This window comes from Nycticebus coucang, chromosome 17 (genome assembly GCF_027406575.1).
Source record: "Nycticebus coucang isolate mNycCou1 chromosome 17, mNycCou1.pri, whole genome shotgun sequence".
Lineage (NCBI taxonomy): Eukaryota > Metazoa > Chordata > Mammalia > Primates > Lorisidae > Nycticebus > Nycticebus coucang.
In genome coordinates, this window is record NC_069796.1 from 66,425,919 (window position 1) to 66,444,297 (window position 18,379).

Below are 18,379 nucleotides of genomic sequence, written 5' to 3' on the forward strand. Positions count from 1 at the left end.
CATGTTTTTGAGGAAATCAAGGAAATCTTGAATATGGACTTAGGTATCAGATAATATAATAAATTATTGTTAATTTTGTAATATGATAATGACAGTGTAAATGAATTTTTAAAATGTCCTTATATGTCAGGAATGCATAAGAAATGAGTAACATAAGTTAGAGGATGTGTGATTTTGGGATACTTTAAAAATACTAATTATACTAGCAAAATCACCACCAGCAGCAGCAATAGTAGCAGAATTAATAGTATAGAAACGGGAATAAAATAACAAGATGTCTATAATGTGGATTATAGGATGAAATCCTATATCTCTCAGTGTCTAAAAGAGAAAAGCTGTTTTGCAGAGAGCAGTTTCTGTGTTTGACAGTCACTGGTCCTTAGAGGCCAGGCTGAACTCACACAAAGATGTTAAGCCTGATCGCTTTTGGGCATAACAGCCCAGTGTCAGAGAACACAGCTGCCGTTAAGCCCAGTGTCTTGAAGACAATACTTCAGAACTGGTGACACGGTCAGGAGACCCATGCATGGAAAAAACATGCCTCTGGTAAGCTAATGGTACCTCCAGGCTGTGCTCTGTTAAAATAAGAAGTTTATGCATCTCCAGATGGTATAAGTCATTTTGAGACTAGAAAGATATTCATCTGTTCCCCTAGGAAGAACAAACATTTATGGTTCAGGAAAGACGTAAGAAGTTTTATGTCAGTTGCACGTAGGATGTAGAAGAAAGAGTATCAGTTAATCAGTAGACTAGCAGGTTCCAAGAAAACATGTATGATGTCTTGTGATGTATTTTTTGTTTTTTTGAAAAAGATTATAGTTTAACAGAGTGTACATGACCAGCTGGCTATTTAAACCAGCAGAAAATAAAGTTTGTCACTACTTGCCACTCAGAGCTTGTAGTCATTCCTTGTTCCATACTATTTCAATAGTGGGCTCAGTATCTGCACCTCCGACCACTCGAAAAGCCCTCGCAGAACAGTGGAAACTGGCTGATAGCTAGATTAGGGTTCATTATCTTTTCCTCTGTATATGTTTGAAAATTTCCATAATAAAAACAATTTAAACCCCAACTAATTTGGAAGCAAGTCTCATGGGTGAAGCAGTGATTAAAATATGTTATTCTATTTTGGTCAAAAACAGTGTCTGTCTCTCCCATAGTGAGCAGTTTTCTCATGTATTTCTGAAAGCAATTTTAAAAGAGGAGACCTGGGCTTGAATTATTCTGGGTGATCTTGGACAACCATGTCTCTGCATACCTTGCTTTCCTTATGAGCCAATAGGAATTGAATTACTTGATCACCATGGTCTTTTCCAGAACGTTTTTAGAGAACTTTTACTCACTGAAAGAATAATTCAATAAAGGAATAGCTGTTTAATGTCATAATAATCTTTTAAATATATAGTATTCATTTTTAAAATAATTTTTAAAAACAACTTCATTACCTATAATGACTATATTTAACATTTGGCCACCGTGTTAGACAAAGTCAGGAATGTTTAAAAGTAATCTATTCTATGAACAATAAATTGTAAGGAAATTGCTTTAAGTTATTCTTTTCCAGTCAGAATGGACCCATAATCCCTGAAAATTCTTACCTGCTAAAAGCATCCATTCTTGATTATCTACATGGCTCAAGTCACCACATAATAACTTACTTTACTACAATGAATAGACTAGCTTCCTCCATCACATCTCAAAGATGCTTCAAACCAAGAATCTGGTACTAGAAAGATTGAAAGAAAAAAACTGGAAACTGTTACTCTTCAAGCAGTTGTACCGAAGATGTGTAGTTACCTGTGTAGATCAGATATTTGATAGCCAATTGACCTAGCCATTATACACTACTTTCCATACCCACAGAGGTGGGGTAAGGCCAACAGGATAAGCTAGTGTTGGGTTTGGTTCTTTGTATATTGTGTGTTTGCTTTTTCATGCTCATTCCACTATTTTTCCTCATTTTTTTTTTTTTACTTCATTTTATATTTCATCAGTTTGTAGGAACTTTTCCAATTTAGGGTCAAACAAGTCACTTATTAAAAGTAATGTTTCTACACTCTTTCTCTTGATAATTTTACTCAATTCAATTGCTAAGTTGCCACCGACATGATTTGATTCTTTTTTTATTTTTATAAATAAATATTTTAAAATATTTTAAAAGTAAATATTTTATTTTTTAATCTTAACTATTTTTATAAGGCAGAGATAGTTTTAATATCCAACATTGCCCCTCTTCACTTAAGCTGATTTTAAAACTCCAAGTCTCTGTTTTTTAACAAGGGAGGAAATATAACTTGCAATCAGTAAAATAGTCAAATACTTGCATTAGAACACATGGCAGATATAATTAACTTCAACCTTAATTAGCTGTGCACCAGAAATATTTGAGTGATGGCTAATTACCTTAAAAAATAAAATTGCAATTATTTGTCTTTAGTACTCGATATGAGTATTTTTTTAATTGCAAATAATGAACCAGCCTGTTCATTACCATGTTAAAAGATGTCAGATCTGAAGGAAAGTAGAATTTGATGGTGAAGTTTTAAACTTTTAGAAATATCTCTGACTTTTTGCCCTGCTTTAAGAAGAAAATATTATAATCACATTCAGATTTAGTGAATGTTTAGAGCATTGGGCAACTACCTTTTGTTTAAGCCTTTTTAAGGTAAAATTCTTTATCTGGTTGAGGAAATGAAAGGTCTAATGAATTTGAAACAAAGTATTGCTTTTGAATTCCTTCATGAATTTTAAAATAGGCTATCTATCCTGCAAGATAACTTTTCACTGAAATGTGTAAACCTTCCTTGAAATAAACCTCCAAATACAAGTTATCACTGTTTTGCAAAAGCCCTTTGGGAAGCAACTTAAAATTTTTGTATGCTTTAATTTCTAAACCAGAAAAACATATATTTCAATCTACAGAAGACCACCACATTGCCTACCTTTCAGCCACACCACCAAATCCTAGTCCACATGAATGATGATGCCCTTGAAGCTGTCCCCTCAGGCAACTGCACACTCAATTTCATTAAAATGCTCTACCAAGAGTAAACGCTTAATAAATATTTATTAATTAACTAGTATCTTCCACAGCAACAGATTCAGTTGAATAATGGTGGAATATGAAAGGACTTGGATGCCAGAATTTCTTAGCAGTAAAGTATGAAGTGGATAGATATTTGGCAATCTTGGCATTCATTTGTTAGTGAGAAATTACCAAACCAGATCTGCAATTCAAATCCACAGTGATATAATAGGCATTAATCACATAAATGCAATGAATACCAAAATTCTGTTTTGCTTTTGGAGAAAAACCCAAAAACTTCTACAATGCCCAGCACAATATATATAGCTTTCTACAAATGTCTTGCTCCTTAAAAAAAAAAAAAGTCACAGACATGTTAATCTTTTATTTTCCTTTTCAACAATGGTAACAGGTGGTATTATTAATAATACTGTTATTAATATTATAATTATATATTGGAAAAAAACTGAGATTCAGAGAAATTAAAAGGTCTATCCAGTTCACAGCCAGTAGAAGCACCAAAATACGTGCCCTCGTGAGTATCTAATTCCTACAACATACTTTCTAGTCACTTGAAAGTAACAGCCCAGTGAAAAGAGAACTGGGCTACTGAAAATAATTGTGATAAAGAATACAACCAAAAATAAAGATAAGCTAGTCATTTTTTTTCCTACTTATTTGAAAGTTTATAAAATTAGCAGCATGGAACAAGGCACCTACAAGTTGGCCTTTTGCATTAGGAATCTTTTCCCCCCATCTACTAGAACTGGAAGCATTCTTTAGAGTCCAAACTTATTTTAAAACCCCGGGTAATCACCTCCTAGGCCGCCTTTAACTTCTCCCACCCCTGTCACCTGCTAAGCTCTCCTCCTGGGCCTCAATCTTCTCACTGTGCTTTTCCTGGCCACCACCTTCCCTAAGGGGCTGTAGTGAGTGGGAGTTCAGAACAGCTGGGTGAAATAAGGCATAGAACTGTGGCCTGATGTTCCAGCAGGGTGGTATTTACGAAGAGAAGCAGCTGAGGGAAAGTGCAGAGTGCTTTAATGTAGAACTGGTAACAGCCATGCTTCCTAGATTTCGCTTTCCTAAGCCCCTACCTGCAATCAATTTAATACCCTTTTTTAGTCTCAGATCCCCCTCCATCCCTTTCCCAGAAGAATTTTGAGATAACTCAGCTCTGTCTGCCCCTCTCCTATTCCCACAAATTCTTTTCCTCTATTTTCCTGACCCCCAGTCTCACAATCACTTTCTTTTGCCTTGGCCTCTCCTTAGGCTGCCTTTTGTTATCTTCCAGCCAATGTTGTCACCACCCTTCACACCTAACTTTAATTCCTCATATCCTTACACAATCAGTTAAAAGAGAAAGGGCGGGGGAGCTTTTTTCAAAAATGTTAGCTTAGAAAGCAGAAGGAAGGCGGGAGTCCAGACTGCACGCATTGGGAAAACCTAGGTAGTAGAGGCCGCTATGGCTAACGCTCCGTGGGCAGAAGTCTGTGAGAAATTACAGGCAGCGCCGGCGCTCTCACGGGTAGAGTTGCATAAAACCCCAGAGAAGGAACCGTACAAGTCCAAATACAGCGCCCGAGCGCTGCTGGAGGAGGTAAAGGCGCTGCTCGGCCCCGCGCCTGAGGATGAGGATGAGCGGCCTGAGGCCGACGAGGGCTTGGGTGCAGAAGACCACACCCTGGCGCTGCCAACGGAAGTGGTGGAGGCCGAGGGGCCCATCGCCCAGCGGGCGGTGAGGCTGGCGGTTATTGAGTTCAACCTCGGGGTGAATCACATCGACACTGAGGAGGTGTCAGCGGGGGAGGAGCATCTGGTGAAATGCCTGAAGCTGCTGCGCAGGTACCGGCTCTCACGCGACTGCGTCTCCCTCTACATCCAGGCGCAGAATAATCTAGGTATCTTGTGGTCTGAAAGAGAAGAAATTGAAACTACACAAGCTTACTTAGAATCATCAGAAGCACTATATAATAGGTATATGAAAGAGATTGGAAGTCCTCCTCTTGATCCTACAGAGCATTTTCTTCCTGAAGAAGAAAAACTTACTGAGCAAGAGAGATCAAAAAGATTTGAGAAGGTTTACACTCATAACCTATATTATCTGGCTCAAGTCTACCAGCATACGGAAATGTTTGAAAGGCTGCCCATTATTGCCACAGTACACTAAAATGCCAGCTTGAGCACAGTGCCTACCATCCTTTAGAGTGGGCTATTAATGCTGCCACCTTATCACAATTTTATATCAATAAGCTATGCTTTATGGAGGCCGGGCACTGTTTATCAGCTGCTAATGTCATTTTTGGTCAAACAGGAAAGGTGTCAGCTACAAAAGACACTCCTGAAGCTGAAGGAGATGTACCAGAACTTTATCATCAAAGGAAAGGGGAAATAGCAAGATGTTGCATCAGATACTGTTTGACTCTTATGCAAAATGCCCAGCTCGCTATGCAGGACAACATAGGAGAGGTTGATCTTGATAAACAGTCTGAACTTAGAGCTTTAAGGAAAAAAGAACTAGATGAGGAAGAAAACATTAGGAAAAAAGCCGTGCAGTTTGGAACTGGTGAACTGTGTGATGCCATCTCTGCAGTAGAAGAGAAAGTGAGCTATTTGAGACCTTTAGATTTTGAAGAAGCCAGAGAACTTTTCTTGTTGGGTCAGCATTATGTCTTTGAGGCAAAAGAGTTCTTTCAGATTGATGGTTATGTCACTGACCATATTGAAGTTGTCCAAGACCACAGTGCTCTATTTAAGGTGCTTGCATTCTTTGAAACTGACATGGAGAGAGGGTGCAAGATGCATAAAGGCAGAATAGCCATGCTAGAGCCCCTAATTGTAGACCTGAATCCACAGTATTACCTGTTGGTCAATAGACAGATTCAGTTTGAAATTGCACATGCATACCATGATATGATGGATTTGAATGTTGCCATTGCTGACAAGCTAAGGGATCCTGATTCACACATCATTAAAAAAATAAATAATCTTAATAAGTCAGCATTAAAATACTACCAGCTTTTCTTAGACTCCCTGAGAGATCCAAATAAAGTGTTTCCTGAGCATATAGGGGAGGATGTTCTCCGCCCTGCCATGTTAGCTAAGTTTCGAGTTGCCTGTCTCTATGGCAAAATAATTACTGCAGATCCTAAGAAAGAAGTAGAAAATTTGGCAACCTCATTGGAACATTACAAATTTATTGTCGATTACTGTGAAAAGCACCCTGAAGCTGCCCAGGAAATAGAAGTTGAACTAGAACTTAGTAAGGAGATGGTTAGTCTTCTCCCAACAAATATGTAGAGATTCAGAACCAAAATGGCCCTGACTTAATCTTTGTTTTGAAAGAATGAAAATGTGCAATATGAAAATGATTTTTTTTCTTAGTCAAACAGGTCCGGTTCCACTGTAATATTTACCTGTATAGCCAGAGGATTGCAGTTTGAGCTTGAGACACAGTCAGATAAACCGAGTCTTGTTTGTTACTCTAATTCAAACTGCAACATTCTCATGATGGCACACAAAAACACCAACAGTAATAAACACAGTCAGAAATACACCCTCATACATCAGACACAACTGTGAGACACTGATATGCCAAGGTTATGAAACTTTGCCAAACTGTTTGTACAGTGCTGCCAACATAAGCTTATGGTAGCAAGTTCGTGAACTTAATCGTCAGACCTCAGATTTTTTTTTTACCATCTTTGCTATTTATTTATTTTTTATTAAATCATAGCTGTGTACATTAATGTGATCATGGACACCATACACTGGTTTTATAGACCATTTGACACATTTTCATCACACTGGTTAACATAGCCTTCCTGGCATTTTCTTAGTTATTGTGTTAAGACATTTACATTCTACATTTACTAAGTTTCACATATACCCTTGTAAGATGCACCACAGGTGTAATCCCACCAATCACCCTCCCTCTGCCCACCTTCCCCCTTCCTCCCCTCCCTTCCCCCTTCCCCCTATTCTTAGGTTATAAGTGGGTTATAGCTTTCATGTGAAAGCCGTAAATTAGTTTCATAGTAGGGCTGAGTACATTGGATACTTTTTCTTCCATTCTTGAGATACTTTACTAAGAAGAATATGTTCCAACTCCATCCATGTAAACATGAAAGAGGTAAAGTCTCCATCTTTCTTTAAGGCTGCATAATATTCCATGGTGTACATATACCACAATTTATTAATCCATTCGTGGATCAATGGGCACTTGGACTTTTTCCATGGCTTAGCAATTATTAATAGGGCTGCAATAAACATTCTGGTACAAATATCTTCATTATGATGTGATTTTTGCAGACCTCAGATTTTATCTGAAAATCCTAACGAACACCTGAACTCCAAAGATCAGGAAAATCGAAATGATATGCCCAGAACAACCTTCAAATACCTCTAGTGTGAGCCTGTGGGCTGATTAGGATATTTAAAGGAAATGAAAATGTGATGTTTACCTTTACTGGCTTGAGAGAGTTTCTCTTCCTAGAAATCAAAAAGGCTTGACTACAAAAACACTTGTCTTAGTTTTCCTATCTTAAAAGGTGGAAGAGTAAAACTTATAAGGCTCCTGTAAAGAGAAAATAGAAACTAAATGTGAAAGTAGTTTGTAAACTAGGTTTTTAGGACTTCCAGGTAAAAATACTATATTGAACACATATTATTTTCAAAAATCCTGCTAAAATAACAGGAAAATGATTTTTTAAGGCATACACCCCCCCAAAATAGAGAAAACAGAACCTAAAAGGACACAGCATACACCAGTAACAATAACCCCTCCAAGGTGCTAGGCAGGTAAGTGAAACTGTATTGACCTTGAATACCAGACCACCAAAATATCATTAAGTGACCTCAGTCAACAATAGGTGGACAAGAACGATCTTCCAGCTAAGTCCTGTTCAAATGCTTTACCAAAATAATGGTAAGACATAATAAAGCAGTCATTGTTTTAAGCCATTATTCTGGGGTGATTTATTATACAACATTGGAACACAAATAGAAGGCAGAATGGAGTTGGTGTTATTAAGGTAGAACTCCACAGGACACAGGTGAAGATTCATTTCTAACTAAACAAATTGTAGACAAATTCCCGAGGGTGGTCATATCTCAGCTGGTATTAAAGGATAAATAGAAAACAGGAAAACCTCAGACCACATAAAGCATAAGCTTAAAGAACTTCTTTGTTTCAGAGAGCTTTTGAGAGTACCAGATACTGGTCTGAACTCCCTCCCCCAACATTATGGAGACACACATGAACAAACTGAGAAGTCAAATTCCAGCAGGTCATGGGAAAGAAGAGTAATCACATTAAAAACATTACCTTCAATTCTAGAAATGATATTATGAAAAATACATTATTTTTGTAATACCTTTCAAATATTGCTACCTGAAGAAAAACTGAACTTTGAATATAGGTATTAATATTATTGCTTTTGTTTTTTATGGATTACACCAGAAAATGACTATTTCTGTTGCAACTGACAGAATGCCAATAAAACCAGTTGAAACAGTGGTAGCTTTGCTGACTCAAGAAACAAAAAGTTGACACATGAAACTGACCTTCTCCAATAATTCAACTGATACTTTCATTCCCTCTCTTCCTTTGTCTTTCTTTCTCTCCTTCCCTCTGTGTGTTTGCTGTGTATTGTCTCATTCTTTTCTATCACACAGAGGCTCCTGCCTTAAGATGTTGAGCTGGCCACAATTTCAGACAGGACAAAGTCATCTCACCTTAGTAAACCCTTAATCCCTCTTTACTAGTATTTAAAATCTCCAGGAAGATCTCTGGCTAACTTGTTCATGTCTCTAACCGCAATGTAATCATTGTCACCAGTTGATTGGCCAGTGCCCCAAAAAGTGAATTAATAAAATCTGCAGCCCCAACAGAACCATTTGCACTGGAAGAATAACAATTCCTACTAAAGACGGGAACAGTGCCGTGAATCAGAAGCAGGGTGAAAGTGTTGCAGCGGTAATTAAAAACCAGGTGTCCAGCACATGGATATAATGACTAGTTTTGTTTGCAGAATTAAATTTGAACAATGAACTCTCACACTTTCGAGGGTTGCATAACCATTTATTCCTCATGCCCTCTTTCCTCATTCTACCTCAATCCAGGCTAACTCTAGATTTAAGAAATCATAATCCTGGAGTAGAGTTAAGCAACTTTCATATTACATAGAAGGTTGATGAGTGCTGCAACACTTCAGCATTTCTGACATGGGCAGCAAAGGAAAAATGCTCAAATAAAGATACATACATTTTGAGAAAGCAAAATAAAAATATAGACAACAAAAATAATGTGAAAATGAATAAATTTTCCACTCCTGCACAGCAGATTTTATTTCCAAACATCTCATTCCCTCCCAAAAACTGCAGTGCAGATTTTGCAAACACGATGGGTTATATAAGTAAGATTATGTACTCTTCATGCAAACTCTGAAGCCAGCTGTCCATCCAGTTCTATTTCCCAAATAGGAAAAAGCATTACAACCCAGTTTGAACACAATGCTAGATAGATATTGATAAATTTTGATTCTCTCATTTCAGGTCAGGAAGAGGAAAATATATTTTAAAATCTTGTTCATCTAGACCAGCGGTTCTCAACCTGCAGGTCTCAATCTCTTTGAGGGTCGAATGACCCTTTCACAGGGGTCACTTAAGACCATCCTACATATAAGATAGTTTACAATTCATAACAGTAGCAAAATTACAGTTATGAAGTAGCAACAAAAATAATTTTATGGTTGGGGATCACCACATGAGGAACTGTATTAAAGGGTCATGGCATTAGGAAGGTTTAGAACCACTGATCTAGACTCTCTTAGTGAAAGCAATGCCATTTAGGTTACATGATTATGGCTTTATAGTTATTCCTACAGAGTTTGTATCAGGGAGTCATGATATATTTAAGTGTTATGGGTTTACTTCCCCCAAAATTTACAGGTTGAAGTTCTAAGCCTGCAGAAGGTGACCTTATTTGGAGAGAAGGCCTTTAGAGAGGTGATCAGGTTAAAATGAAATCATTTCAGCAGGCTGTAATCTGACCAATGTCCTTAAAAGTGGTGGTGGGGGGATTTGGAGACAGGCAGACATGCACATGGAGAATGCTATGTGAAGATGAATGCAGAGAGCAAGGTGATGATTTTCCAAGCCAAAGAACACCAAGAAACTGCCAACAAACCACCAGAAGCTAGGCAAGAGTCTCTCTGACACTCCAACAACTTGGTCTTGGATTTCTAACCTCCAAAACTGTATAACAATAAATTTCTGTTGTATTTGTGACTCAATTTGTAGTAGAAATATCATGTCAGAAATAAGAGAGAGAACACAGTACCTCTGATAACAATTTTAGCTTTTTATTATTGCACTTACTCTAACAAAGAGTTTAGTTACTTCTCTCCAATCCAAATAAAATCAGAAATTGAAGTAAATGCCTTCATAACAGACCCCAGATTCCACTATGTTTCATTCAGTAAAATTACATTCCTTCCTGATCCCTAAATTATTCAGATAACATCCTCAACTCTCAAGTTTGGCTGGTCATTCTAAAGTAAATCTGATTTCCAAAAAAAGGTGTTTAGATCACCTTTGATCAAAAGGACTCCATTTCTCTTTGTTCATTGGCACTGACAGAAGAGAACAGAAAAGGGCTGGGTCTTTCCTCTCCTAACTTGTGACTGCCTGCTAAGCAAATTGGCCCTAGTTTCATTGTCTGACCTGATCCTCATTTATCATTCCATGTGGGTTCATACTTCTTCTTAGGCAAGTGGTTGGGGCATGAAGTGAATGGAGATAGCTTTGAAAATACATGAGTAGCAATCCCAACTATCTGTCATAGCATATACTCATATGGGATACAGCATCTGCCTATGATACATTTCAGTTTCAGAGACATTAGTGTCCCACCTAGCTTAAAAAAGAAACAGCTTTAATGAAGAACTCTGAATTTGATATTCCTGACTCCAAATATTTTTTTATATTGGCCACGGTACAATTTTGGCAAAACTATATGGTTCCTACCTACCTATTCTTTGTTCATTCTGAGCATGACATTCTGTTGTGTCTCCAGTAAGTAGTGAGAAAGCAGGAGTCAGTAAGGGCAATCATCTCTTGGCCTTCAGCCAGGAAACTCTGGATTTGCTGTCATTCCAACCCCAGTTGGAGTCACAAGCAGACATGGATATAAAATGGAGTTCAGAATTATTCAATCATCACTTAAGAAACAAGGTTCTAGGGGAAACATGTGGTACCGTTCTTGTCTCCTTATCATTTTGTTTTAAAAAAATCTGTTGGGCAGCACCTGCAGCTCAAAGGAGTAGGGCCCTGGTCCCATATACCAGAGGTGGAAAGTTCAAACCTGGCCCTGGCCAAAAACTGCAAAAAAAAAAAATCTGTTTACTGAAATTGCAGAAGTCTACACAAGAATACAGAGTATGGTGTAGATAGATAAGCCTTTGGGAAAAGCTTTGGAGTAAAACTTCAAAGCCTCAATGAATCTCTTCAATTTCAGCCCTTTCCACCCTCCTAAACCTGCCAATCCATCTAGCTGGCCCTCCTTTCATTTCAGGTTTGGTTATTGACTCTCTGTATGGCTCACACCTTGAAATTTGACCCTTCATATTGTCTCTTGGTTTTGAAATGGCTTCACCTAAATCACCAGTTCTCAACCTGTGGGTCACAACCCCTTTGTAACAATGAAAATACATCCTGCATAACAGATATTTACAATTCATAACAGTAGTAAAATTACAGTCATGAAGTAGCAACGAAAATAATTTTATGGTTGGGGTGACCACAACATGAGGAACTGTATTAAAGGGTCATGACATTAGGAAGGTTGAGAACCACTAACCTAAATTAAACTGTGCATATCACATGCCATTCCTACCTGGGCTCCACCCCTGTAGCTGAGAATCATCTGCCTCATTCTGTAACTGAGCCCTGAATCCCTGCCTAATGGGTCAAAACCTTGTTCGCTTTTATTGTTGTTAATGTTGGGAAAGGGGAATTTCAAACAATAGAAATTGATTCCCTCACAGTTCTAGAAGCTAGAAGTCCAAATTCAAGGTGACATAGGCTTGTGGGCTGTAGGGAAGAAAACTTCTATGCCTCTTTCAGTTTCTAATGGCCCAGGTGATCCTTGGCTTGTGGTAGATAGAAGAACTCTGTCTACACTATCTTCATGAGGTCTTTTTCCCTCTTGTGTCTGTGTCCTCCCCTGGTCTTCATTTTATTTTTTTTACCAATACATAATGATTATACATATTTCTGCAATACATATGGTATTTTGGTACATCCATACAATGTGTAAAGAACACATCAAGGTATTTAAAATAATCATCATCTCAAACATTTATCACTTCTTTGTGTTGGGAGCATTTCGGATAGTCACATCTAGCTATTATGAAATATACAATAAATTATTATTGACCATAGTCACCCTACTGTGCTATCAAATGCTAGAATTTATTCCTTCTATCTGACTATATATTAGTTCCCATTCACCAACCTCTCTTCATCCTCCACCCCAATACCACTACCCTTCCTGGCCTCTGGTAACCACTATTCTATTCTCTACCTCCATGAGATCAACTTTCTTAGCTCCCACATGTGAGTGAGAACATATGACATCTGTCATTCTATGACTAGCTTATTTCATTTCACATAATGACCTCCATTTCCATCCATGATGCTGCAAAGGATAAGATTTAATTTTTTATGGCTTAATAGTATTCCATTGTACATATGTTCCACATTTTCTTTATCCACTCACCCACCAATGGACCCTTAGGTTAGTTTATGTATTGGCGACTGTGAATAGTGCTGCAATAAACATAGAGGTGCAGGTATTACACATACCATTTTTATATACTGATTTCCTTTTCTTTGGGTAAATACTCCAAAATGGTATTGCTAGATTGGTAGTTCTATTTTTAGCTTTTTAGGATATCTCCATACCATTTTTCATAATGACTGTACTAAGTTACTGTCCCACTATCAGTAAATAAATGTTCCCTTTTCTTCACATACTCATCAGTATTTGTTATTTTGGAGGGTTTTTGATAATAGGCATTCTGACTGTAGTGAGATGGTATCTCATTGTGGTTTTGATTTGCATTTCCCTGATGATTAGTGATGTTGAGGGTTTTTTTTTTGTTTTTGTTTTTGTTTTTTTGTAGAGACAGAGTCTCACTGTACCGCCCTCAGGTAGAGTGCCGTGGCATCACACGGCTCACAGAACCTCTAACTCTCGGGAGGCTGAGGCAAGAGAATCGCTTAAGCCCAGGAGTTGGAGGTTGCTGTGAGCTGGGTGAGGCCATGGAACTCTACCGAGGGCCATAAAGTGAGACTGTGTCTCTACAAAAAAAAAAAGAAGAAGAACAAATATTGTGGAAGAACAATATTAAAAGTACAAAAGACAGGGATAGTAACTGCTGGTGACTCAGCAGTTCAATGTCATTCAATTGTTAACTTCTTTGTGTATGTGTGTGTGTGAGAGAGAGAGAGAGAGAAAGAGATGGTGACAGTGGAATAATCTCCATACCCAGCTTTGTAAACAGAAGGTTAATACTGATGGCTAGTGATGGCATGGAACAAACGATAAAACAAAATTTTGGCTACTTCATTAAGCAAAATCAAGTTTAGAGTGCTCTGCTAATTCCACATTCCTATTTCTTTTTTTTTTTGTAGAGACAGTTTTACTTTATGGCCCTCCAACTCCTGGGCTTAAGCGATTCTCTTGCCTCAGCCTCCCGAGTAGCTGGGACCACAGGCGCCTGCCACAACGCCCGGCTATTTTTTGGTTGCAGTTTGGCCGGGGCCGGGTTTGAACCCGCCACCCTCAGCATATGGGGCCGGCGCCCTACTCACTGAGCCACAGGCGCCGCCCGAGTTTTTTTTTTCATACACTTGTTGGCCATTTGTTTGTCTCCTTTTGAGAAATGTCTAGTCAGTTCCTTTGCCCTTTAATGATTTTTTTTATTGCTGTTGAATTGTTTGAGTCCCTTGTATGTTCTGCATATTAGTCACTTGTCAGAAGAATAGTTTGCAAATATTTTCTTCAAGCTTTTTGCTTGAATGTGCTCCTATTTGTCCATTTCTGTTTTTGTTACCTGTGCTTTTAAGGTCTCAATTATAAAATCCTTATCTAGACCAATGTCCTAGACAAAGACTTCCTCTATGTTTTCTTACAGTAGTTTTATAGATATGGGATTCATTTATATTTAAGTCTTTAATCCATTATGAATTGATTTTTGTGTATGATAGGAAAATCTCCTATCCCTAGGAAAACTGCATGTGGATAGCCAGTTTTCCCAGTACCATTTATTAAAAATGGTGTCTCATTCCCATTTTATGTTGGCTGTAAATACATGAATTTATTTCTAGGTTCTCTATTCTGTTCCGTTGGTCTGTGTGTCTTTAAACAAAATATCATGCTGTTTTGATTACCCTAACTTAGTAATATATTTTAAAATCAGGAAGTATGTTGCCTCCAGATTTTTTCTTTTTGTTTAATATTACTTTAGCTATTTAGAAATTTTTGTGATTCTATATGAATTGTAAGATTATTTTTTCTAATATGTAAAGAATGTTGTTGGTATTTTAATAAGTACTGCATTGAATCTGTGGATTGCTTTGGGCATTGTCATCATTTAAACTATAGTAATTTTTATGATCTATGAGCATGGAGGTTTTTCCATTTATTTGCATACTTTTTAATTTCTTTCGCCAGTGTTTTTCAGTTTTCATCGTAGAGACCTTTCATCTCTTTCATTAAATTTATTCCTAGATAATAGTTTGTAGAAATAAAACATTTTGAAAACAGGATTGCTTTCTTGAATTTCTTCATCTATTTTATTATTGGTACATAAGAACGCTCCTGAATTTTCTTGATTTTATAACCTGAAATTTCATTGATTTTTTTTTATCAGTTCTAACGTTTTTTTGGTGGAGTCTTTAGGTTCTTGTACATATAAAATCACATCACTTACCAAGAGAGACATTTTTACCTGCTCTTTTTCTATTTGGATGCCTTTGATTTCTTTCTTTTATCTGATTGCTCTGGATAGGACTTCTAGGATTTTGTCAAATAAGAATGGCAAAAGTGGGATTCTTGTCTTAATTCTAGTATTGTGGTTGTTTTAAGCTTGCTCTGTATTAAGAAAGATGTGTGATCTTTATCCCAAATGTCAGTATTAATTCAGAGGCTGCTTCAGATTCTATGTTAAAGATGATTCTGAGATCTTAATGGGAAAGAGCACCACAGCATTTAGGAATATCTACCTTAGTCACTGAAGAGGGAAATGGGAAAACACCTGCTGTGTATTTTCTAACTCTCCTCTGTATTATTAAATTCTCTGCTTTGGTTCAATTACTTTCACAAATACACACACACTCTCTTCATTTTAAAAGAGTTATTTTAATTACGCATTCTTTTTTTGTGTGTGTGTGGTTTTTGGCCAGGGCTGGGTTTGAACCCGCCACCTCCGGCATATGGGACCAGCGCCCTACTCCTTGAGCCACAGGCGCCGCCCATTCTTAAATCTGATAGTTGCCATGTGATCAAGGCAATTTTATCCATGTGGCAACCACCTCGTGGTGCAAGCTCAAACATTTGAAAGGGTGTTGCAAATTTAGCTTTTAAAACAACGGTTGTAACCTGACAAATTATAAACATTTGCATTTATGTTTATTAACCATATTACCTGGAAAGGTCCTGAATAACGACAACATGAAATGAATCATTCTGATGAACCAGAAAGAGAAAGAGATAAGATGTAAAAGGTGGGTGTTGGGCCTGGGAGGTCGAGCCTATTGGAATGGAGAGTCTTTAACATATAAGGCTTACAAACACGCAAGAGATTCTGAAAAAAAAAGAAGAAATCTTGAAAAAGAAAAAGCACCAAAATCAAGTCTTGTTATTTCAGGGTTTTTGAGGGTAGATGCTGACTATAGAGAACATCTTGTGAATGAGACGGTGTTCAACTTTGTCCCAAAATGGATAACCCTGAAATTGAAATCCACCAAGGGAAAAATCACATGAATTAAAGCTTCCGTGGTCTATCTTTAAACAGAATTTTTTTGGGGAAATCTATTTAAAGCAAGCATTTAGAAAAGCATCCTTTCCCTGGCATGATTATTATGTGCTTCATGTTGGCAGGAAGATTTCATTCCCAGTGATATTTTCCAATTGTTAACATAAAAAAGTCCCTGCCACTTTTTTGCGATCCATAATTTTATATTTTTAATTTGGATAACTCAAGTGTCTCAAAGCAGAAATAAGCTGCATATTCATGAGCTCTGATTTGCTGTAATCATTATTTCTGAGGCGCTGCATCAGTGCAGACTCCAAGTACTTGAGCTCTTGTTCTCAAGCAATTAAAACAGATTGGCTTGTTGCTGAGAGAGTTGGAGACCCCACTTCTTCCTTTCCTCTTTGAAGGGCTCTATTGGCCTATCTGAGGTCAACTTTTCTTGCTCCCAAACAGGGCTGATAATTAGTTGCTTCAACATTAGCAGGAGGGATAAAAGCCTATTTAATATGTTAACTGGAGAATTGTTAACTTTCCATCAATCAGCCTTTGGTCATAAACTGCAAAGGGAAAACCAAAGGAAAAGAAGAATATATTAAAATGAGCTGAGCAATAAGTAAAGAAACTTTGAAAATATACACCAACACACAGAAAGGCAAATATTGTATGATCTCACTTAGTAGAAAAGTGGCTACTGGTGACTAGGAATAATGGAGTGCAATGGGGAATGGGAAGATGTTGATCAAAGAGGAGAAAGTTTCAGTTACACTGAAGAATGAAGTCTTAGTGATCTATTGCGCTGTATGTTGACCATAGTTAATATATTTTATATTTTCAAATTTCTAAAAGAATATATTTTTAACATTCTCATCACAAAAAGATGTTAATTAGAATGTGGTGATAGATATGTTAATTAGCTTGATCCACTCTTCCTATAATGTGTGTATAGATCAAAACATCACATTGGGTGGTGCCTGTGGCTCAGTGGGTAGCCCTGAATACTGGGGGTGGCAGGTCTGAACCTACCCCAGCCAAACTGCAACAACAACAAAAAAATAGCCAAACATTGTGGTGCGTGCCTGTATTCTCAGCTACTTGGGAGGCTGAGGCAAGAGAATCGCCTAAGCCCAGGAATTGGAGGTCGCTGTGAGCTGTGACACCACAGCACTCTACCAAGGGTGATTAAAGTGAGACTCTGTCTCAAAAATAAGAAAAAAAATCACACTGTACCCCATAAATGTACAGTTATTATTTTTAATGAAAAATTAAAAAGTGAAATATTATAAAAATTATTTCTAACTCCAGAAAAGGAAAAATATGCCAATAACATTTTATAGCTGGTATATGTGAAAAATATGGACACAAGAATTCAAAAAATTAAAACATGGCCATACATGGGGGGAAAAAGAACTAAAAAAAAACAATTAGAAATCAGTGTAACCTGGCTTATTATACCCTCAATGAATCTCCAACAATAAAAAATAAAAATTAAAAAATTAAAAAAACAATTAGAAACCATCTATCTTCCTATCTAAAATTTGGTTTCTCTTAGTGGAAATAGCCCAGGCTTATGGTTCTTAGAGGAGTTTAAACATCAGCTGTTACTTAGCAGCTATCTGTCTGAAGAACAGTTCCTCAATCTCTTTACGTTTAGCTCTCTTCCTCAGGACTGATACTCTCCTCTGTGAAGGAAAATGATCACAGTTTCTTCTGAAGGTTTGTTGGAAGGCTTGAATGAGACCTAAGGAAAGCATATAGTATCTAGTCTAGCACAAAGTATACACCCAATAAACATTAGTGTCTCGTCCTGACTGATTTCTCTTTTTCCCCCTTTTTGGCTAAATCACTTTTCTGTCTTTAAAGACTTCACAGCTCCCCTTAGCAATCATTCCAAACTAAAACATATATATGATTTAAATCATTTTTCTAAAAAGATAGAACCAGGAGAGATCTCTTAGGGTCCCCTATCCATTTTCCTGCAATTATGCTTTTCTTAGATATAGTAGAGAAAGCACAAGCCAGGGTTTATAACCCAAATCCACCATTTACTATAAGTATGGGATTGAGGGCTCCATCCATCATTTACCCCAGCTTTAAGATGGGGGTAAAATAATACCTATATCATAGGGTACCTTTTGAATTAAAAGAGATAAATTGTGCAAAGTGCTTACCATGGTAGCTGGGCAAAGCAATAGAACAACAAATATTATTATTGTTATATCTATTCTAATCTTTTCATTTCCCTCAGAAAATGCAAACAAGAACAAAGTATATTTAAGAACTATATCCTTTTTTCCTATGATTATTTACCAAT

At 37.3% G+C, this 18,379-nt stretch overlaps 1 pseudogene; it reads left to right on the top strand.

Moving 5' to 3' along the window:
* The first annotated feature begins 4,490 nt into the window (after nt 1–4,490).
* LOC128568992 (KIF-binding protein-like) lies at nt 4,491–6,355 on the top strand (annotated as a pseudogene).
* The last annotated feature ends 12,024 nt before the right edge of the window (nt 6,356–18,379 follow it).